The sequence below is a fragment of the Mycteria americana genome, chromosome 2 (assembly GCF_035582795.1).
Source record: "Mycteria americana isolate JAX WOST 10 ecotype Jacksonville Zoo and Gardens chromosome 2, USCA_MyAme_1.0, whole genome shotgun sequence".
NCBI lineage: Eukaryota > Metazoa > Chordata > Aves > Ciconiiformes > Ciconiidae > Mycteria > Mycteria americana.
The window spans coordinates 122,279,327-122,296,265 of NC_134366.1; the positions used below are offsets into that span (position 1 = coordinate 122,279,327).

At 42.2% G+C, this 16,939-nt stretch overlaps 1 protein-coding gene across 3 annotated transcripts in view; it reads left to right on the forward strand.

Annotated features, from left to right (window-relative positions):
• The first annotated feature begins 1,595 nt into the window (after positions 1–1,595).
• Positions 1,596–16,939, forward strand: part of YES1 (YES proto-oncogene 1, Src family tyrosine kinase) — a 52,519-nt gene continuing 37,175 nt past the window's right edge. The window contains exons 1-2 of one of the 3 annotated variants that reach the window (XM_075494447.1): positions 1,605–1,752; positions 15,213–15,421. The gene's annotated coding sequence lies outside the window, so the exon portion shown is untranslated. Of the gene's footprint in view, positions 1,753–9,742; positions 9,764–15,212; positions 15,422–16,939 lie in introns of those variants that run through there. The other 2 variants (XM_075494446.1, XM_075494448.1) reach the window with 2 other exon arrangements.

The window sequence follows — 16,939 nt, forward strand, 5'->3', positions numbered from 1 at the left end:
GTAAAACTCGCTGTTGATTTCTAAATTAAAAATCAATTCTGTATAATGTGATTTAGGCTCCTGACAGAACAGGAACATGATAAACTTCACCACTCTAACAGGATTACATGAGTACGATTTATGGTAAGGAGTCTCCAAACCTAAAACACTTTTGCTTTTTTGTATTTTGTGAACTGCTTAATGTCTTTATGGTCCTGTAAAAACAAATACATGTATTTGCTTTATCTTAAATTAAAAAATACAAATGGCTTTACTCCGCAGCATTGCCTGGATGATAAATTGGACATCCTGTTTCAGTTTTTTTTTTTAAGGTTAAAAATATATCAATTATCATTAGTGATCAGTACAATTACTGTTTTATATTCAGCCTTTGAACCAAATAAAGAGGCAAGAGATATAAATGCTATTCCAGTGCCAAATTTGACTATTAGAGAGCTGAAAACAATAAAAGATAATGCTGAATGAGAACTGCCGATTCGCCCATGTAAACTTCAGTAACTTTGGTTCTTTAGGGTTATTTTTTTTCTTTTCTTTCGCTTCCTTCCACAGTCTGCAATTCTGAAGGCTAGCTGCATTTGAACGACCTTTCTCCGTGAAGCCCACCTTGACACAAATCCAATTTTTTATTTCCTAAAATGCGAAACGCTGACTTCTGGAATTGCGGTGAGCGGGAAACCCGTAACATAAAATACCACGGAGTTAGTGGTGCGTTATTTACAGGCTTGTTCTTTGTTCGCTCAGTGTTTGGGCGACCGGTTTATTCTGTGGTGCAGCACTGGGCTTTCCCGAGCTGCAAGCGCTGCTCCACGCCTGCTGCTGCAGTCCCTGCAGGACCCTCAGCCCCGCAGGACCCACGCTTCAGAAGGATCGTTCTGCATCCGTTTGACCCAAAGAAATCAAATTCACCAAGCCTAAGCCGTGGCCCACCTGGAGATGCCTGGTTGAGGAGTTTTAAAGTTATTTTTGTTCGCCTTTCCCACACCACGCCGAAGGGCTCCGCTGCCGAAATCTTTCAGGTTCAGCTTCTCTGTCGAGAGAGGCTTACCGAGCTCACCCGCCCGACACGGCGAGAGGCGGGGGAAGCGGCTCGGCCGTCCCCCCGTACCCACCCCGAAAAGGGTCCCGCGACCCAACCCCGGGTCCAGCCCGCGGAGACAAGAACAGGGGTAGGCGGCTGCCCTCGGCCGAGCCGCGGCCTGCGTCTCGCACCCGAAGCCGCGGGGCAGCGCAGGGCAAGCCCCGACTCCCTCCTCACCGCCCCCGCACAGCGGGGCCGCCGGGGGAGCGGCCGCTCCGCGCGTCTCCACCATGTTGGCTCCGTGCGCAGCGGCGCGGAGGAGGGGGCCGCCGCCGCCGCCAGCCCGGCTCTGCGGGGGCCGCCCGGCTCCTCCCCGCGGCCTCCGACTCGGGTGCGGAGTCGCTGCCCCGGCCGGGAGGCGCGGCGAGCCTGGCCCGGGGCGCATGGGGCGGCCGCGGGGCGGGGGGAAGCGCGCCGCGGAGGAGGGGCCGCGGTGCCCGCCGGAGAGCCCGGCCGTAGGGGCGGGGAGTCTCCTCCTCCTCCCGCAGCGAGGCTCCGGCTCCCCGCACGCACCGGAGCGCCCGGCTCCCTCCTCCTGCTCCTCGTCCCTCCTCCCTTCCCCTCCTCCCCCCCTTCCCTCCCCGGGTCGCCGCGGCTCCGGGAGGAGCGGGGGGGGCCCCGCTTCCTTCCCTCCCCCCCCTCCTTCTCCCACCCGCCACGCCGAGGAGAGGCAGGTGAGGACCCGGCCGCGTCCCCGCTCCCCCGCCCCGCGGGAGAGGCGGCCGCGATGGCGGCGGCGGCGCCTGCCGAGGCGCTAGGCCCCGGCTACCCGCCCCCGGCCTCTCCCCGCCGGGCGGCCCCGCCGCCGCGCCCCGGGGTGGGGGGGACGTCCCTCACCCCCGGCCCCTTCCTCTGCAGAAAGTTTCTCGGCAACTTTCTTCCGGGCCCGAGCCCCCGCCCGCGGGGCCGAGGGGTCGGGCGGCGGCGGGCGGGCGGGAGCCGCGGCGTTGCGCGCCGCCCGGGGCTGGGTTGGGCTGGGCTGGGCTGGGCTGGCTGCGGGGGGCGGGCGGAGGGGAGTAAGTTTGTGAGGGGAGGCCCCCGCCGCCGGGCTCCCGCCGCGGCCCCTTCCCGCCTGGCTGCCGCCGTCGCGGGGCGGTTGCTCGTTCCCCGGTGGCGGCGTTCGCCGCCCGCCTTGGCGCTCGGCGTGAGCCGGTCCCGGCTCAGCTCCCGGGCGCAGGTAGCCGAGTGCCGGCACCGCTCGGCACAGCCGGCCGGGGCCGGAGGATGTAAAAGAGCGAAATTCAGGAAACTGATTTGCGAGTCGCCCGTAGCTTGGCCTGCGTGTAATTATTTTCTTTTTTTGCTCACTGTTCTGGTTTGTATCCCTGCATCGAGCAGGAACACGACTGCTTTAAATTTCTGAGTCATTAATTTAAATGTTCAGTCATCACACTTCATCAAGCCTCCTCATCTTCCTTACGGTTAAAAAAAAATGTGTTGGACCTAGGCGGGCCCCCGTTCCTGCGGAGGCTGCGCCTGACTTTCTGGGCTCTGTGGACCCTCAGGCTTGCTGTGCCTAAAGTTGTGCGCGCATCCCTCAGGCCAAGGGCTAGCAGGTCTTCTCCATTATACAGCATTACAAATACACGGGTTTATCGCATTCATTTCAGACTGGTCCATTCCAGATGTCTGGTATGCATGTGGGTACGGGCCACTTTGCATTGGGAAAGCTAGGTTATAAATATTTCCGAACCTCATGGTTGTTAAGAAGGTGTATTCAGGCATACCTGCTGGATTTAACCCTAAGCAGAGGCTGGTTGTTAATTAAAAAATAGATGCTTGGATTTACTTAAACTGGCAGAATGATCCAAAACCAGTTTAAAACTTGGAGCATGTTGCCAAGGAAGGTGTATTGTCTTTCTCTTAATAATTCATAGACAGCTGAATGAAATTTCAGGCAAATTTTGCAAGCAAAATTGACCTTTAGTCAGGGAAGCAAGATAGGAAAGTTTACCTCAGAGTCTTCTTCTTTCATTTGTGGAAAGTAAGCCCTTGAAGAGGGATTTCTAATAATTGCCTTGTCAGTTACACTTGCAGTATCTCTGTCAGTAGTACAGTTTTGCCATAACTCTATATTTCTGCAGGCTTCATAGATGTAAGAACTGTTCCTTTCCAGACAACAAAAACAAAAACCTTCCACTTCCACTCGTGTTTCTGATGCGTGTCTGTAAACTTAGCTATAAGGAGGTTCCTGCTGAACGTGGGCATAGAGCGGAGACTATGGGTGTGTGTTGCACAGCCAGGGCGTTGGGGTTAATTTCAGAATGAGGTAGCATCTGTGATGGGAACAGAAAGAGAGCAGCACTGGCACTGTGCTGAATTTCAAAGAAAAAGATCCAACCGATACCAGGCGTGTAAAATGATCACGATAGTAGCAGCCATTGCCAGTAATTATTCCACGGGTTTCGTTAGCTTTATTTTCTCAGGAGGTGCAGCTCAAGTGCAACGGCAGCACCTGTGTGCTCACCAGTCCCTCTAATAACTCTTCTGGCTGTAAGCCAATTTCAAACAAATTTGGCAGCAGAGGTCTCCCAGGTGAGCATTTCTACAAAATTTGTGAAAGTAAAGAAGCCAGGTAGAAAAAGAGCTCTTAACCTGCACACCGGAGAGTTCATGTCAACGCTTGTCTCACGCTGGAAATTGATGCAGGAAATGGGGCCTCACTGGTTTTGCTGCTTGCAGAGCTACTTGCCCAGTTTTCAATAACTTTTTAATATCTAGACCCCAGTACCACTCTTTGAAATCTGGAGAACTTCATTTGGAATGAGAGTAGTGAGCCCAAGGTAGCTTTAATCTGTATGTCGTATTATAAAGAGAGATTTTCAGGGGAATATTTATTACCTAACAACAGTTCTTTGGCTATGAAACAAATGAACAAAATTAAAAGTATATTTAAATTGCTACATTATTTGAAATCACTAGAAAAATACTTAATAAGTCTTTGGTGTGCTGCATACTGTGTAACAGAATTATTGAAAATATGCAGTTCACAATTTAGTTTTTTTATCAATATTCATGTAGCAGAGCAGAGAACTACGCTTTGCACTAGAAGAATATTCTTTATTTTGAGCTTTGCGTACTTCCTGCAGCTCCTGAAGAATAAAATCAGCACTCTGTTTACTCCGATAAAGGATGGCCATCATGTGACAGTGATGTGAAAGTCTACGGTGTGGCATATGTCAGTTTATGTGGTCAAAGTTTACTTTATGAACAAAGTAGCTGCATGGTTTTACTTTTCTATATGTGCTGTCTGCGGACAAAAGCTGTATATTTTCAATAGATAATTCCTTGTGTTCAAACCATTAATTAAAAGAAATACGTTCTTTCATCTGTATTCCCTACTTGGATCCAACTGTCTTGCCTTGTACTTTGATCAGAGTTTGAGTAAGCTACCTTGATGTTAATTTAAAAATTGGTGTCAGTATTAACACAAAGAACACTTTAGGAACGCTTCCTTATTCTGCTGTGTCACATCAAGCAGCCTTTTCCAGATGAGACACCTTCCATGCGTACATACACAGTCTGTGGCTTCTGTGAAGCCCTTGTGAAAGGTTTTGGGCTTCTAGTACTGGAAGTCCTCTGCTAGTTGACAGAACAGATTGAGAAACTACATTTCTCCCTCAAAAATCAAACTACTGTAACGGTATGGTTTAGTTTCTGTCCTGGAGGAACCATGTCTGAATACAAGTAGATAGCTCAGTCTTGGCATTTATTTAATTTTTGTTCTCCTTGAGAATGCCAGTAAGATGCTGCTTTATAGTGATGGATTTTATGATGTGGCAGCCGCTAATTCTTTTTTTTTTTTTTAATACAAACTGCTTTACAGTTGCCATATGGTAACTTCTTTCAGTCACTATAGTCCCTGGCTGCATTCAAACCAATGACTTAGAGCTGCAGGGTTCCAGATTGTGTTATCAATTGCCAGGTTTTGAAGGCAAACCTGGACAAATTCCCATGTGTATGCTGAGTTTAGTGGGGGAAAAGTCATATTGAAAAGATGCTGTCAACTAACTGTAGGGCAAGTTTAATTTTAGGTTTTAAGAGGTCATTCTTACTGCCATTTCCACCTGTGGGGGTTTATCCTTAATGGCGCCAGTGCATCAAAGCAGAAACTGGCACCCAAGCAAGTTATTGAAACAAGTGGGACTGCACCCTTAGGTAAAAGCAACGTGCACGGCTGAGTGCAAGATCAAGATGATAGTAACGTTAATGCTAGAAGTAAGTAAATGTCATTACCTTTGCATGAGTTTTGTTCCTTTTAGATTTAAACACCTATTCTTTAAAAATTTAAAGGATAACTGGAAACAGGATCAGAAATACTCTTTCTGTTGTTACTTGGGGTAGGCACCTGCATAGGGCACCAGGTTTGATGCCGTGCCCCGAAAGTCAGTGGATTAAAGTCATGCTCGGCTGAAAAGAGCCCTTGAGCTGAGGGTCTCCTGCAAGGACTGCTAGCCCTGGCTTGTATCCGAGCCCCACAGCCCAGCAGCATACTGCTTAGGCATCGTTGGTAAGCGGATCCTTGGCTGCATTGACTGTTGAGGCCGAGACTGGGGTTTTGTTTCAATTTTTCTTGACTGTAGTGTTAGGTAATGTTACAGGGTATGGTTGGAGAGTGATGAGGAAGTACTGACCGCTAAAACCTCAGGCTGGTGTTATCTGTATTTCAGCTTCCTGAGTACTCTAAGATGTTGCATAGGAAATTAGATAACTTTTTTTGTTAACCTGGCTGTATTTTAGCTTATATTTTTGGAAAGCAAATGCTATTATAATAGTGTTATACGAGACTCTTATCTATATTGACTACATCTATATCTTAAATGTTTATGTAAATTTTGAATTCTGATGGTGCTACTGAATTTCAAATAATTTGTCTTTCAAATTGGTATTTCAGGGGAATGAAAAACTTCTGGGTCTTAAGATAAATCTTTCTGTGGTTTTCTTCACACCAGAAGTCTAGAGGAGTCTGGGAAAAATAAATGATTCTTCAGAGGCTTTGAGCCGTCCCTTCAGTTCAGATTTTAGGATCAGCCAGACCAGGCTTACAAAAGTGAATAACTTCACTTACTTCTATTGACAGTGAAGTTGTTGAGTAAACACACACACATAGGTAATTTTTTGTAGATCAGGGCCTTTAACTTGTTTCTGGGGAAACTTTCAGGAGCATTTTGAAGCGTTAATCAGATATTTAAAGTCGTCTTCATATTGGAAGACTTTGGTTCAGTGGGGTTAATTTCCTTTGTTTGGACATGCCCAAAGCACCTTCTAATCTTGCAAAGCTGAGACAGGAATAGTGTTTTATTCATGGTGTGAATGACAGAGCATAAATGCTGTTGGGTCTCAGGTATGCTTACCAGGACTGATGGCCCTGTAGCAAAAGAAGGGTCGGAGTGGAGGACGGTGTTCGTGTTCAGTCCCATTCCGAATGTTTGCCTTGTAGTTCAGGCAAACTTTCTGATGGTGCAAGTAAAGTTCAGCTTCAGGAAGAAAAATACAGTATCTGTGCTAAAGGTTTTGCAATTTTCAACCATACTTAATGCCCTCACGATTTTAAGAAAAGGCAATGCTTGTGCGAGGTATTTAAAGAGTAATTAGAGGGTACTGTGAATCTCTTGTGTATTGCAATTGTATAGCATTATAACTGTTTTGGCAGTCAGCCAGGAAAAGAAGACTTAAAACAAATTAATACTGAACAATCCTGTTTTAATTAGTTATTTTAAGTACGTTAGATAACAAAATTAATATTTATGCTTAAACGTGACAAGGGAAAAATAGGTCTGAGTTGTTACATGTATCTTCTTGCTTTTCAAGAAGACTTTATTGGAAACTAAAATCATGACCTACACTTGTAACCACGGAAGAATCAAAAAAACCCCTCCAAAGTCCTTCTGTATACTTTGCTCTTCCTTTCCACACTCTTCCTGTTTCTGGTTGGTTTTTACCAGCTTAGCTGCTTTGACACAAATACTCTGTTTTGCTAGCAACAGTACCCCAACGTCCAGAAGCTGGAAGGCTGTGCCAAGGATAGCATGGCCACAGGCTTTCCTGGTTCTTAGGCTCCCTTCCTGAGTATCCAGTATTGCCCAGTGTCTCAGATGGCAGGGACCAGTGGTGGACCTCTGGTCTGACTCAGAGGTACTTGGGCTAGATGGTCTGTTGGTCTGATTCACAACAGTTGGTCTTTCAATAGGCTTAACTTAATGAACATGTGCCTCAAAGATGAGCAACACTGTTAAGGTTTGGGTCAAAGCATGCTCCATTGAAAAATGAATATAGAATTAATGTCTAGAAAATATTCTTGTTTTCAAAATATCTATTTATCTGAAACTAGCATTCATTTGCCAAACTGTGGGAAAGAAAACATTAACAAAGAGCTGTTGTTGAGGAAGGAAATCTAAACATAAATACAGAGTTCTGTATTTCATTGTGAAGTGTTTAAAACCAATCAATAAGTTTAGTAGTACATCTTCCAAGTTATTTTTTCAGTTCTCTTATATCTCCTTTCTTTGCCTTGATTCTGATCCTGTTTTTCTGAATGTCTGCAGTTTGAGATTAAAACCCTACCTTACTGATTTCCCAATGGAGGTCTTCAGAAACATATTAACAGGCAAAATTTGTAGTGTTTCAGTTAAAAGTTTAACAAGGTTAGTCTGAAACAGAGAATTAAGTGTGATGTGTAGGTCTGAAATTTGTATAAAACAGTGGTCTCCAAACATCTTAAAAATTTAAAGTCTGCACCAAACCTAATAGCAAACTTCACATTTTAAAAATCTGTAAAGATGTGGCATTTTTATTCATGTGAGGACTAAGCAAGGGTGCGATGAAATGGGAGGAGAGCTTATGGTGATAAAAGTGGGTGTTTTGTCCCCCCTTTCCCATAACTTCTTGAGCTGGAAACAGAATGTACCAGCAGAATATTTTACTACTTCTGGTGGTTTTGTTGATACATAGTGTTTTGTTTTTGTGACTAGCTCCGATTCCAGTAGCTCAGTTCAAGTACTCCACATTTCCTTAGAGGTGTGAACTTACTTTGGTGCTATTATGAAGCTGCAAACATATGTAATAGTGCATCTTATGCACTTGTAGATAATTTCTCTTAATAGAAAATCTTGCAATGCTTCAGTTACAAGTGAACCTGAAAACATTGGGGTTTTTTTTCTTTTTCCTAATGCAAATTTATGCAAGGCTTAGATAAGATCTGTATGGCAAAGACCATTTTCTACTTTGTGTGATGACTAGCCCAGCTGAGTTGCCTATCATTTTTGTGAGAAGGCTGTCCCATACTGCATGGAGATGGAAGACTTGTGGTTTTCTTGTTTGTTTGGTTTTTATCTTAAATCTTAACAGCGCTTCTCCTCTTTGATGCACATGTTCATTAAGTAAAGCCTACTGAAAGAACAGCTGTCATGAATCAAACCAGAAGTCCATCTAAGCAAATGTCTCTCTTTTTTTACACCCTCCCCCCCCATTCAGGATAAATTCTTAATGTCTCAAGTAAGAGTTTTTGGAAGACTAGTTAAAGGGAACATTTCAGAATGGGTTCTTTCAGCCACAGATGGCAGTTCTGATTCTGCCTGTTTTAAATAAAAAGTATGCAGGTTTTCTTCCAGCAGTAATATGTTAAAATGTAAGTGTGCTCTCTGGTTTCTAAAGCCTGTGATATTTGGGATTTTTGCCGAAGTATGTTCTTTGTTTTTGTTTCTTGGGTGTCGTGTCCCGTCCCCCCCCCCCCCAAGTTCTAGGTAGAAGATGCATTAATAGAATGACAAAGTCCTGAAAGCAAAGACAGGGAGGGGTTTATTTACCTGTTACTGATGTTAAATATTTGTTTAAAGGATTATTAAAGGTTATAGTAGTATTGGCCAGATCAGTTCATCCATACCTAACTGAAAATCATGCACTGGAGAGAGAAAAAGAGTATACTAGTTTCACTGTGGACACCCATGTTCAATTCTGTTTTCATAGTAAAGTTAAATATTCTATTCAGAAACACTTATGGCATAGAGCAAAATACTATTCCTTTTGAAAACAGTTACCCATGAAGAAAAGAGAAGGGAAAACCAGGATAATTCCTGAGCTGTTGCTACTAGTCAGTTGGGGAAATTCTCCTGACTAAAATTCCTTTTCTCAGCAGCCACACTTTTTCAAGCCTGAAAAGTAAGTATTGCATTAATATTCTGTAGGGGGTAAAAAAAAAGGGTTATGGTTTCGTTTTGGGCTTTGGGTTTTTTTTGTTTTAGTTCTGTGGTTTTCAAATGAGTAAGCAAAATGCAACTACAAAATTCTCAACTTCAGAAGACAAAAATTAAATGCTGACATGTATATGGCTTTAGAGGCTAAGATGCAATAGTAATACGGATGCTTGCTTTTTTTACTGTCAAGTATAGTTCTGTGCTGTATTTTAAGTACAGTCATACACTTAAAATAAAACAATTCATAAATGATAGTGGTTGAGGTTATTTAAAGTGATAAGCTTTCAAAATAGCTTGCTGAATAATTATATAATGTGATTTGCTAAAGAGATCAATCTCCTTTTTCATTTTAGGAAATATTTCTTAGCTTGTACACTGTGGAAACCTGTAGAACTGATTGATTCAGGCTAACATGATGTACGTAAAATGAGACAAGTGATAGTTTATGGATGAAAAATTATTTCCCTGGAAACGTTTGACTTGTTCATACAAAGTAGGTGTATTTAAATATTCTGGAATTAATTTGCATTGGTTATTAAATCTAGGGCTCTTTGATTACCTCCCCCCCTTAGCTTAGGTCAGACATACCTTCAGAATACTATTTAAATTCAGTGCATACATGGTAAAACCATAGCCAAGTTAATACAGAGTGACTTACATTAACAAGCATAACACCTTGATTTTTATATGGTTATTTTAAATTATTATTTTAACTTAGTTTTGCACTTGTGCTCTTCATTCTTTTCCCAGAGAAAGAGACTGAGTCTTACTGGTCAGTAAAATACATTGACTCTAACTATATATTAGGTTTACACTAATCTTGTTAGCTTTTTGCCCAGGGCATGGATTTTCTATGTCTGTGTTTAATGTAATAATAAAGCATCTTAATAATTCTTTTAAGCTGTATATATAACTATTTGTGTTCAGTGGCATTTGAATGGTAATTCTGATTTAAATTCGTATAAATAACCAGCATGGCATTTTAAGGTACAAGTTAATAATATGTTGCCTTTTAGATAAGGATATAGAAGGCGATAATTCTAAATGCAAACACATTTTGTTTTAAATCTGATGGATTTTTTTACAAAAGGGAATGATAGCCTTAATTTGTCAATTAATTTTGGTCACCAAAACCTCTAAGATGTTAGAATTAATAAACTCATACTTGCAAGTTTTTGTTTTCTTTGAAAATATGAACAAAAATCTCTCCTGCCTTTTAACCTTATCTTCCCTAAATGTTTCTCAGATTCTAATGAACCAGTATCTAAATAATATTAATTGGGGGTGGGATCTTCTACACTTGTAAGAGCTTATGTTACTTCAGGTATTTAGGTGTTCAAATTCTGATTCCAGGTGGTTATGAATGAGCTCTGCTGGTTTGGTGGTTTGAATTTGTTTAAAATTTTGGTGGCTAACATAGTTTGAATAATTTTTAAATTTAATATAGATTATCCTAACAGTAAATTTGGGTCTTAATATAAATTGATGTTACAATTTTAAAAAAGATTTATTTCTCCACTTTAAATATTTAAAAAATGCCATTGGAAGGGTAAATTTCCAGTATAACATGGCATGTGGTCAGTTAGCATATGACTTAATTTGGCTGTGCAGGTCTGTTGTATTTTATTTTTGCTGTTGTACAAATACTTAGAAGTAGACATTGTTTACTGCATTGCATGTAGCATAGCATACCCAGGTAACCAAATAATTTAGATGTCTGAGTCAAATCATCTGCAGGCCGACAGCGTAACCTGCCAAAACTTTTGAGCCAGTGGACTAATCACAGTGTAAGACATTCTGGAGGAAAGCCTAACTGCCCTGACAGGGAATTGAAAAGTTTGTAAGTGTTACTGCTGCATGATTTCTACAGCTTGGAAACCATGCCATGAAACTGTTGCTTCTCTTAAAGTGTTTCCTAGACTTGGGGGATTGTTACTTTTTCCCCCTCAGTTCCCCTGAAACTGAAAAGGCGAGGCAGAGGCATTAGACTGTACAGTTTTACAGTCAGTACGTACAAATGGGATTATATTATTTTTTAAAAATCCTTGCCATGTAAAACAACTTTTCACGTGCTTTAAACTGAAATGGAGATCAGACTTTTTCCCATTTTTTAATTGTTTGTTTCATCAAATCAATTGGCCCTTTTTTGTTGTTATTTTGGTTTTAGCTCATTAGGAAGTGGAAAAATCTGAACTATTTTTGTTCACAGATATTTTAACATTGCTGTTCTAGGACCTGATCCTTTTTCACAGTGAAGTCAAGTGCAAAATTCCCCTTGACTTCAGGGAGAGCTGGATTAGTTTTACACAAAAGGACCAAATTGTCCTATGGGATAAGTGGAGGCAACTCTATTGAAGTAGACTTCATTGGAATATAAAATGAAAACAAAGAAGTGTTGCCTGCCTTTACAGGCAATGAAATTGGATCTGTTAGCTCAAACAGCTAGGTTAATTTAGCAGTTGAATCAAAGAATTTTCCCTTTTTCCAATCAGTACAGTTATACTAATTCACTGCATTGAGCAGTGAATAAGATGTCACTTATTTTTGACTACAAGTGTTTTACAGAGGCTAGAATCTGCGTATGAACTCCTTTGTCTATGTGGCATAAGAATTATCACGAGAAAACTCAAACACTTCCTAAACTGTTAGCAAATGTTCAAGCAGTTTATCCTTAAGTAGCTGAAAGGGATCCATGTATGGTAATTCATTTAGACCAAAAGTTGGACTGGATGTTATCCTGTGTGTTTGCCAGTGGTATCCAGAGTAATCCTGCTGATTTCCACAGTAGACAGTAGCACCTTTGGCATCTTTCTTTTTATGCTTTACACAATGGTATTGTGTACACAAATGATGAAGAAAGAGTATTTGAAAAATGAACTCAAATGTAGTGATTACTAATGTAATACTCTGCTATACTACTTGTAAAATGTATCGTTTGTCACTCTTGCGTATCAAGTTTTTCTTCCAGTGCTTCTCGTATCTGTTGGGGTCATGAATTAATTCAACTGTCTGTGTGATTATTTTGACCTAAGCACTGTATGGCTTTCTTGTACTTTCCCTTTGAAGTTTCACAAAGGGAAGGGGGGCTGGAACATTGTAATCTCCTTAGAATAATTTGAGAATGAGTCCTTAAATGCTGCTCCGTCTTTCTCTATTAACATTTCACATGTGAAGTAAAATCCCCTCCTTGGGAAGAATGCAGATCCACAGCCGTTTAGCATACGTAGCTCTGCGAAAAACCCATCCACAAATAACTGCTGCTGCAATATTTAGCTGGTGTTAAGGGGTTAAGTAGTAAACTGAAATTCTCTGAAACACTTGAGGTGCTAAATTTACAAAACAAGACACAAGAACTGTTTTAAGATTAGTCATAGTTAGGAAGCTTATTGAACCACTAGCATCTTCCCGGAAACATCCTGTACTTTTGTCGTCATAGCTAGCTTCGTCTATTCAGGGTCTTAACTGGTTTTTGGTTTTTAGAAACTCTTGCTGCAACTTCTTTGTGACTGAGGCGCATTGTCAATCAGTCCCGTCCTCCCCATGCCAGCCAACTGTCCCCTTAATGCAGCAATTCACTTGGATGAATAGTGCTCATACTTTAAGGAGACAATTGACTACCAGAGAGGGTGCCAAGTTGATTTAACTTTCCACAAGTGTGAAAGAGTTTTTAAATGGATGCTGTCAACTAGCGTTGGCCCAGGGCTTCAGCTGTCTGAAAATTGTTATAATCTGATTGGGAGGATGTCCAAATTTGTTTAAAATATTTTAGTCAACCACTTGGCTGCAGAGAGCATTAGTACCCCAGAAACTGTTGTCAGACGATCGTCCTTGGTCTGTCGGAACTACAGTGGACGTGTCCTGGCCAAATGTACAACACGGCTTTTAAAATGGACTCTTTTTTTGGCAGTACATCACTAAATTGGTGAAAGAATACGGGATTCGTGTTGTAATCTGCTCTTCCAGTTCCATTTAATGTCACAGCGTGTGTTTGAAACACTTAGTTGGATGTATAATACAGTATAAAACCACAGCTGTAGCCTGCCATGACTGTAAGACTTTCAGAGCTGAGCTACCATTTAGCCAAACCAACTACTGGGTTATCCATTAGAATTGGACAGAATTTAGGAAAACTGCGTCGCTGCTTTGCTGGCCAGCATTTTTTGATGCATTTTTAGTGGAAGTTGAAAGGATGCTTACCTTCTAGGTACACCATCGCTTGAATGTAGAGGGTTTGGTGCTGTGCGTTCTTTCTTCCCTGATAAGTGTAAGCACAGGCCTTTTCTTAGCATACTTTGGGGTCTGATATGTCTTCACTGCACTTTCGAAGGGAACAGAGAAGGTGAAAAAATTTAAGGAAAAAAGCATATGGAGAAGATGCTCCCTGAAATTCCTGATGTCTCTGTTTCAGGGAGGCCAGGAAATCTGAGAAAAGGAGCTACTTCTGTCAAGAGCCTGACAAAATATGGGAATTAAACTAGATGTGTAGAAAGGGTGCTATTAACAAAATGCTCAGTTTAAAGGAGAGAAAAATTCTTGCAGGCATGATGGTCGGATGGTAGTGTGTGTATTTGGGGGCGGGGAGGAGGGTGTTTTCCTTGCTTCTCTGAGATCATTAGGCCATTACAGCTGCAACAACATTGCTACTAGTTTAGATACATTTGTGGAGAAAAAAGACGCATTGTTATTTCAGTGCCTGGCTGGAATAAGTAGTTTGTTAAGCAGTGCCCTGAGATTGTTCGTTGTTTTAAGGACATCCCAATTAGTAGATATGCAACTATTAATGAGTAAGTGTATTGTATACATCAGGAAAAAAATATTTAGATTGGAAAAGGTGACGAACAGGAGCTAGAATAACTTCCAAATATGAAGGTGATTGGGAGTTGTTAGCACAGCATGGATTTATGAAGGGGAAATCATGCTTAGCCCACCTTCTGTGATGAGATGACTGGCTGGGTGGATGTGAGCAGAGCAGAGGATCTTGACTTCAGTACAGCTTTTGGCACGGTCTCCCATAGCATCCTCACAGACAATCTGATGAAGTACACACCAGGTGAGCGAACAGTGAGGGGGACTGGAAACTGGCTGAACTGCCAGGCTCAAAGGGTTGCCATCAGTGGCACAAAGTCCAGCTGGAGGCCAGTCACTAGTGATGTACCCCAGGGCTCAACACCAGGGCCAGTCCCGCTTCACACCTTCATTGCTGACCCAGGTGGTCACACGAGGTGCACCCTCAGCAAGTTTGCAGAGGATATAAAACCACAAGGAGTGGTTGATAGACCAGAGGGTTGTGCTGCCATGCAGAGGGACCTCAACAGACCGGAGGAACTGGCTGACAGGAACCTCATGAAGTTCAGTAAAGGGAAATGCCAAGTTCTCCCCCTGGGAAGAAACAACCTCAGGCAGCAGTACGTGCTGGAGGCCACCTGGCTGGAAAGCATCCTGGCAAAAAAGGACCGGGGAGTCCTGGTGGAAAAGGTGTACATGAGCCAGCAATGTGCCCTTGCAGCAAAGAAGGCCAGCGGTGTCCTGGATGCATTAGGAAAAGAGTTACCAGCAGGTCGAGGAGGTGATCCTTCCACTCTGCTCAGCACTGGTGAGGCCACAGCTGGAGTGCTGTGTCCACTTCTGGGCTGCCTAGTACAAGGGAGACATGGACATACTGGAAAGAGTCCAGCAAAGGGCCACTAAGATAAATAAGGGCCTGGAGCATCTCTCCTGTGAGGAAAGCCTGAGAGAGCTGGGGCTGCTCAGCCTGGAGAAGAGAAGGAAGGCTCAGGGGGGTCTTATGTGTATAAATACCTGACGGGGTGGAATAAAGAGGACAGAGCCAGGCTCTTGTCAGTAGCATCTGCTGTCCAGGACATGAGTCAATGGGCACAAATTGTAATACAGGAAATTCCATTTAAACATAAGAAAAAAATGTGGGTTTTTTTTATTGTAAGGGTGATGGAATACTGGAACAGGTGGACCAAAAAAGTTGTGGAGTCTCCATTCTTGGCGATAACTCAAAACCCAACTGGACACAGCCCTGAGCAACTTGCTGTCATTGACATGGCTTTGAGCAGGGGGCTGGAGTAGACGACCTCCAGAAGTCCCTTCCAACTTCAGCTGTTCTGTGATTTTCATGAAAGGATTTAAGAGGGCCACAACAGTAAGTGTGGTAGTTGAAACCAAACACAGGTGTTGAAAGGCAGAATATTTTTGTTTTGGCAGCCAAATTTGTTGTTGTTGTTGTTTCTACCAGCTTTCTTATGACAACTTGGGAGGGGAGACACCTCTTTGCAACTGCATTGTTCTCTTGGGTTTCTTCACTTTCTGCTATTAATATCAAGTCTGTATGTGGCCTTATTGTCTGTTGTGTCCTCTCCCCACCCCCGTGGCAGCAGTGGCGAGGAGTTGGGCACTGTTAACTTCTCTGCTGCCTGGAAGACTGAGCAGCACCAGAGGCTTTTAAGTCAAGGAAATGTTTTAATCTCATATTTGGAAAGGTGTTTTTTCAACATCTGTGGTAATGTAATTTTTTTTTTTTCTTAATGCTGTAAAAACTTAGAATGTGAATGCTATGCTTGCTCCAACGGTCTCTTTACCAGTGGTGCTAAGGTGGTGTTTTCATTTTTCTCCCTACATTTGACTAAATGTACTGAATTGATGCCTCCATGCTGTTGTTCTGTTGGTGTTAGAACTACAAACTTCTGTTAGACTAATAGAAAATACAGAGGTGAAAAAGGAGCTGAAACAGTTGCATATGGATCTAAACACACTATTATATTTAATTTTAACAGATTACCAATAGAAATATGGTCACAATGAGACCTAGCATTTGAGCTTCCATCTCAGAAAGGCACCTGATCAGTTTAGTAAGATGGGACTTGTTCTTTGGACTTAGGAATAGAAAATAAGACGAAAGTCAATGTTATGCTGAAGAAAAAACTGGTGAACTTGGACTTGAAATTTACAGGGCACTTAGAAACCTTGTGAAAAAAACTGCAATTTCACACAATTGGTAGAGGACAAAAATACTTGTGTATATTGAAAATTGGCTTCGTTTAGTCCTTGTCTCAAGTTGCTTGGTTGTTTGTTGTAATTTCTGCAGAAGTTCACAATTCCAGTCTTCTAGCAAGATGTTAAAAGTTATACTTCCCTTTGAACAATACCTCATTTGCAAATGAATAACTGTTTTCACAAGCTCATTTGTGTTTTCTGGTAATTAGGACAGCTATTAAATAGTTTAATGGCTACTACTGCACAGGACCACATATTTATGGAACTATCATTTACAGACTGGAAAGCTAAGAGAGTTCTTTTGATACAACTAAATGTTTGCAGTATTACTGTTACAGTAAATCTTTATAATGTACCGATCTTCCCAAAGATACTACTTAAACCTTCTAAGGAAAAAAACCCCAATGCTCACATCTCTTTAGAGAGGCTTGCTTGTGTACTTGGAAGTACAGATTTCCAAATGGCAAGCAAGCAAGGATCATTGTACTGTAGACAGTAAGCAACAAATACAACATCTAGTTAAGTTATAAATATATTTGTGTGATCTGTAATGTCTTAATCTGCATGTGACACTGATTTTATTTTTTAATTTTTTTTAAAAAAGGCTTCAGGAGAGATCTGGGGAACTACAGATCAGTAAGCCTGACAACTGTACTAAGTAAATCAG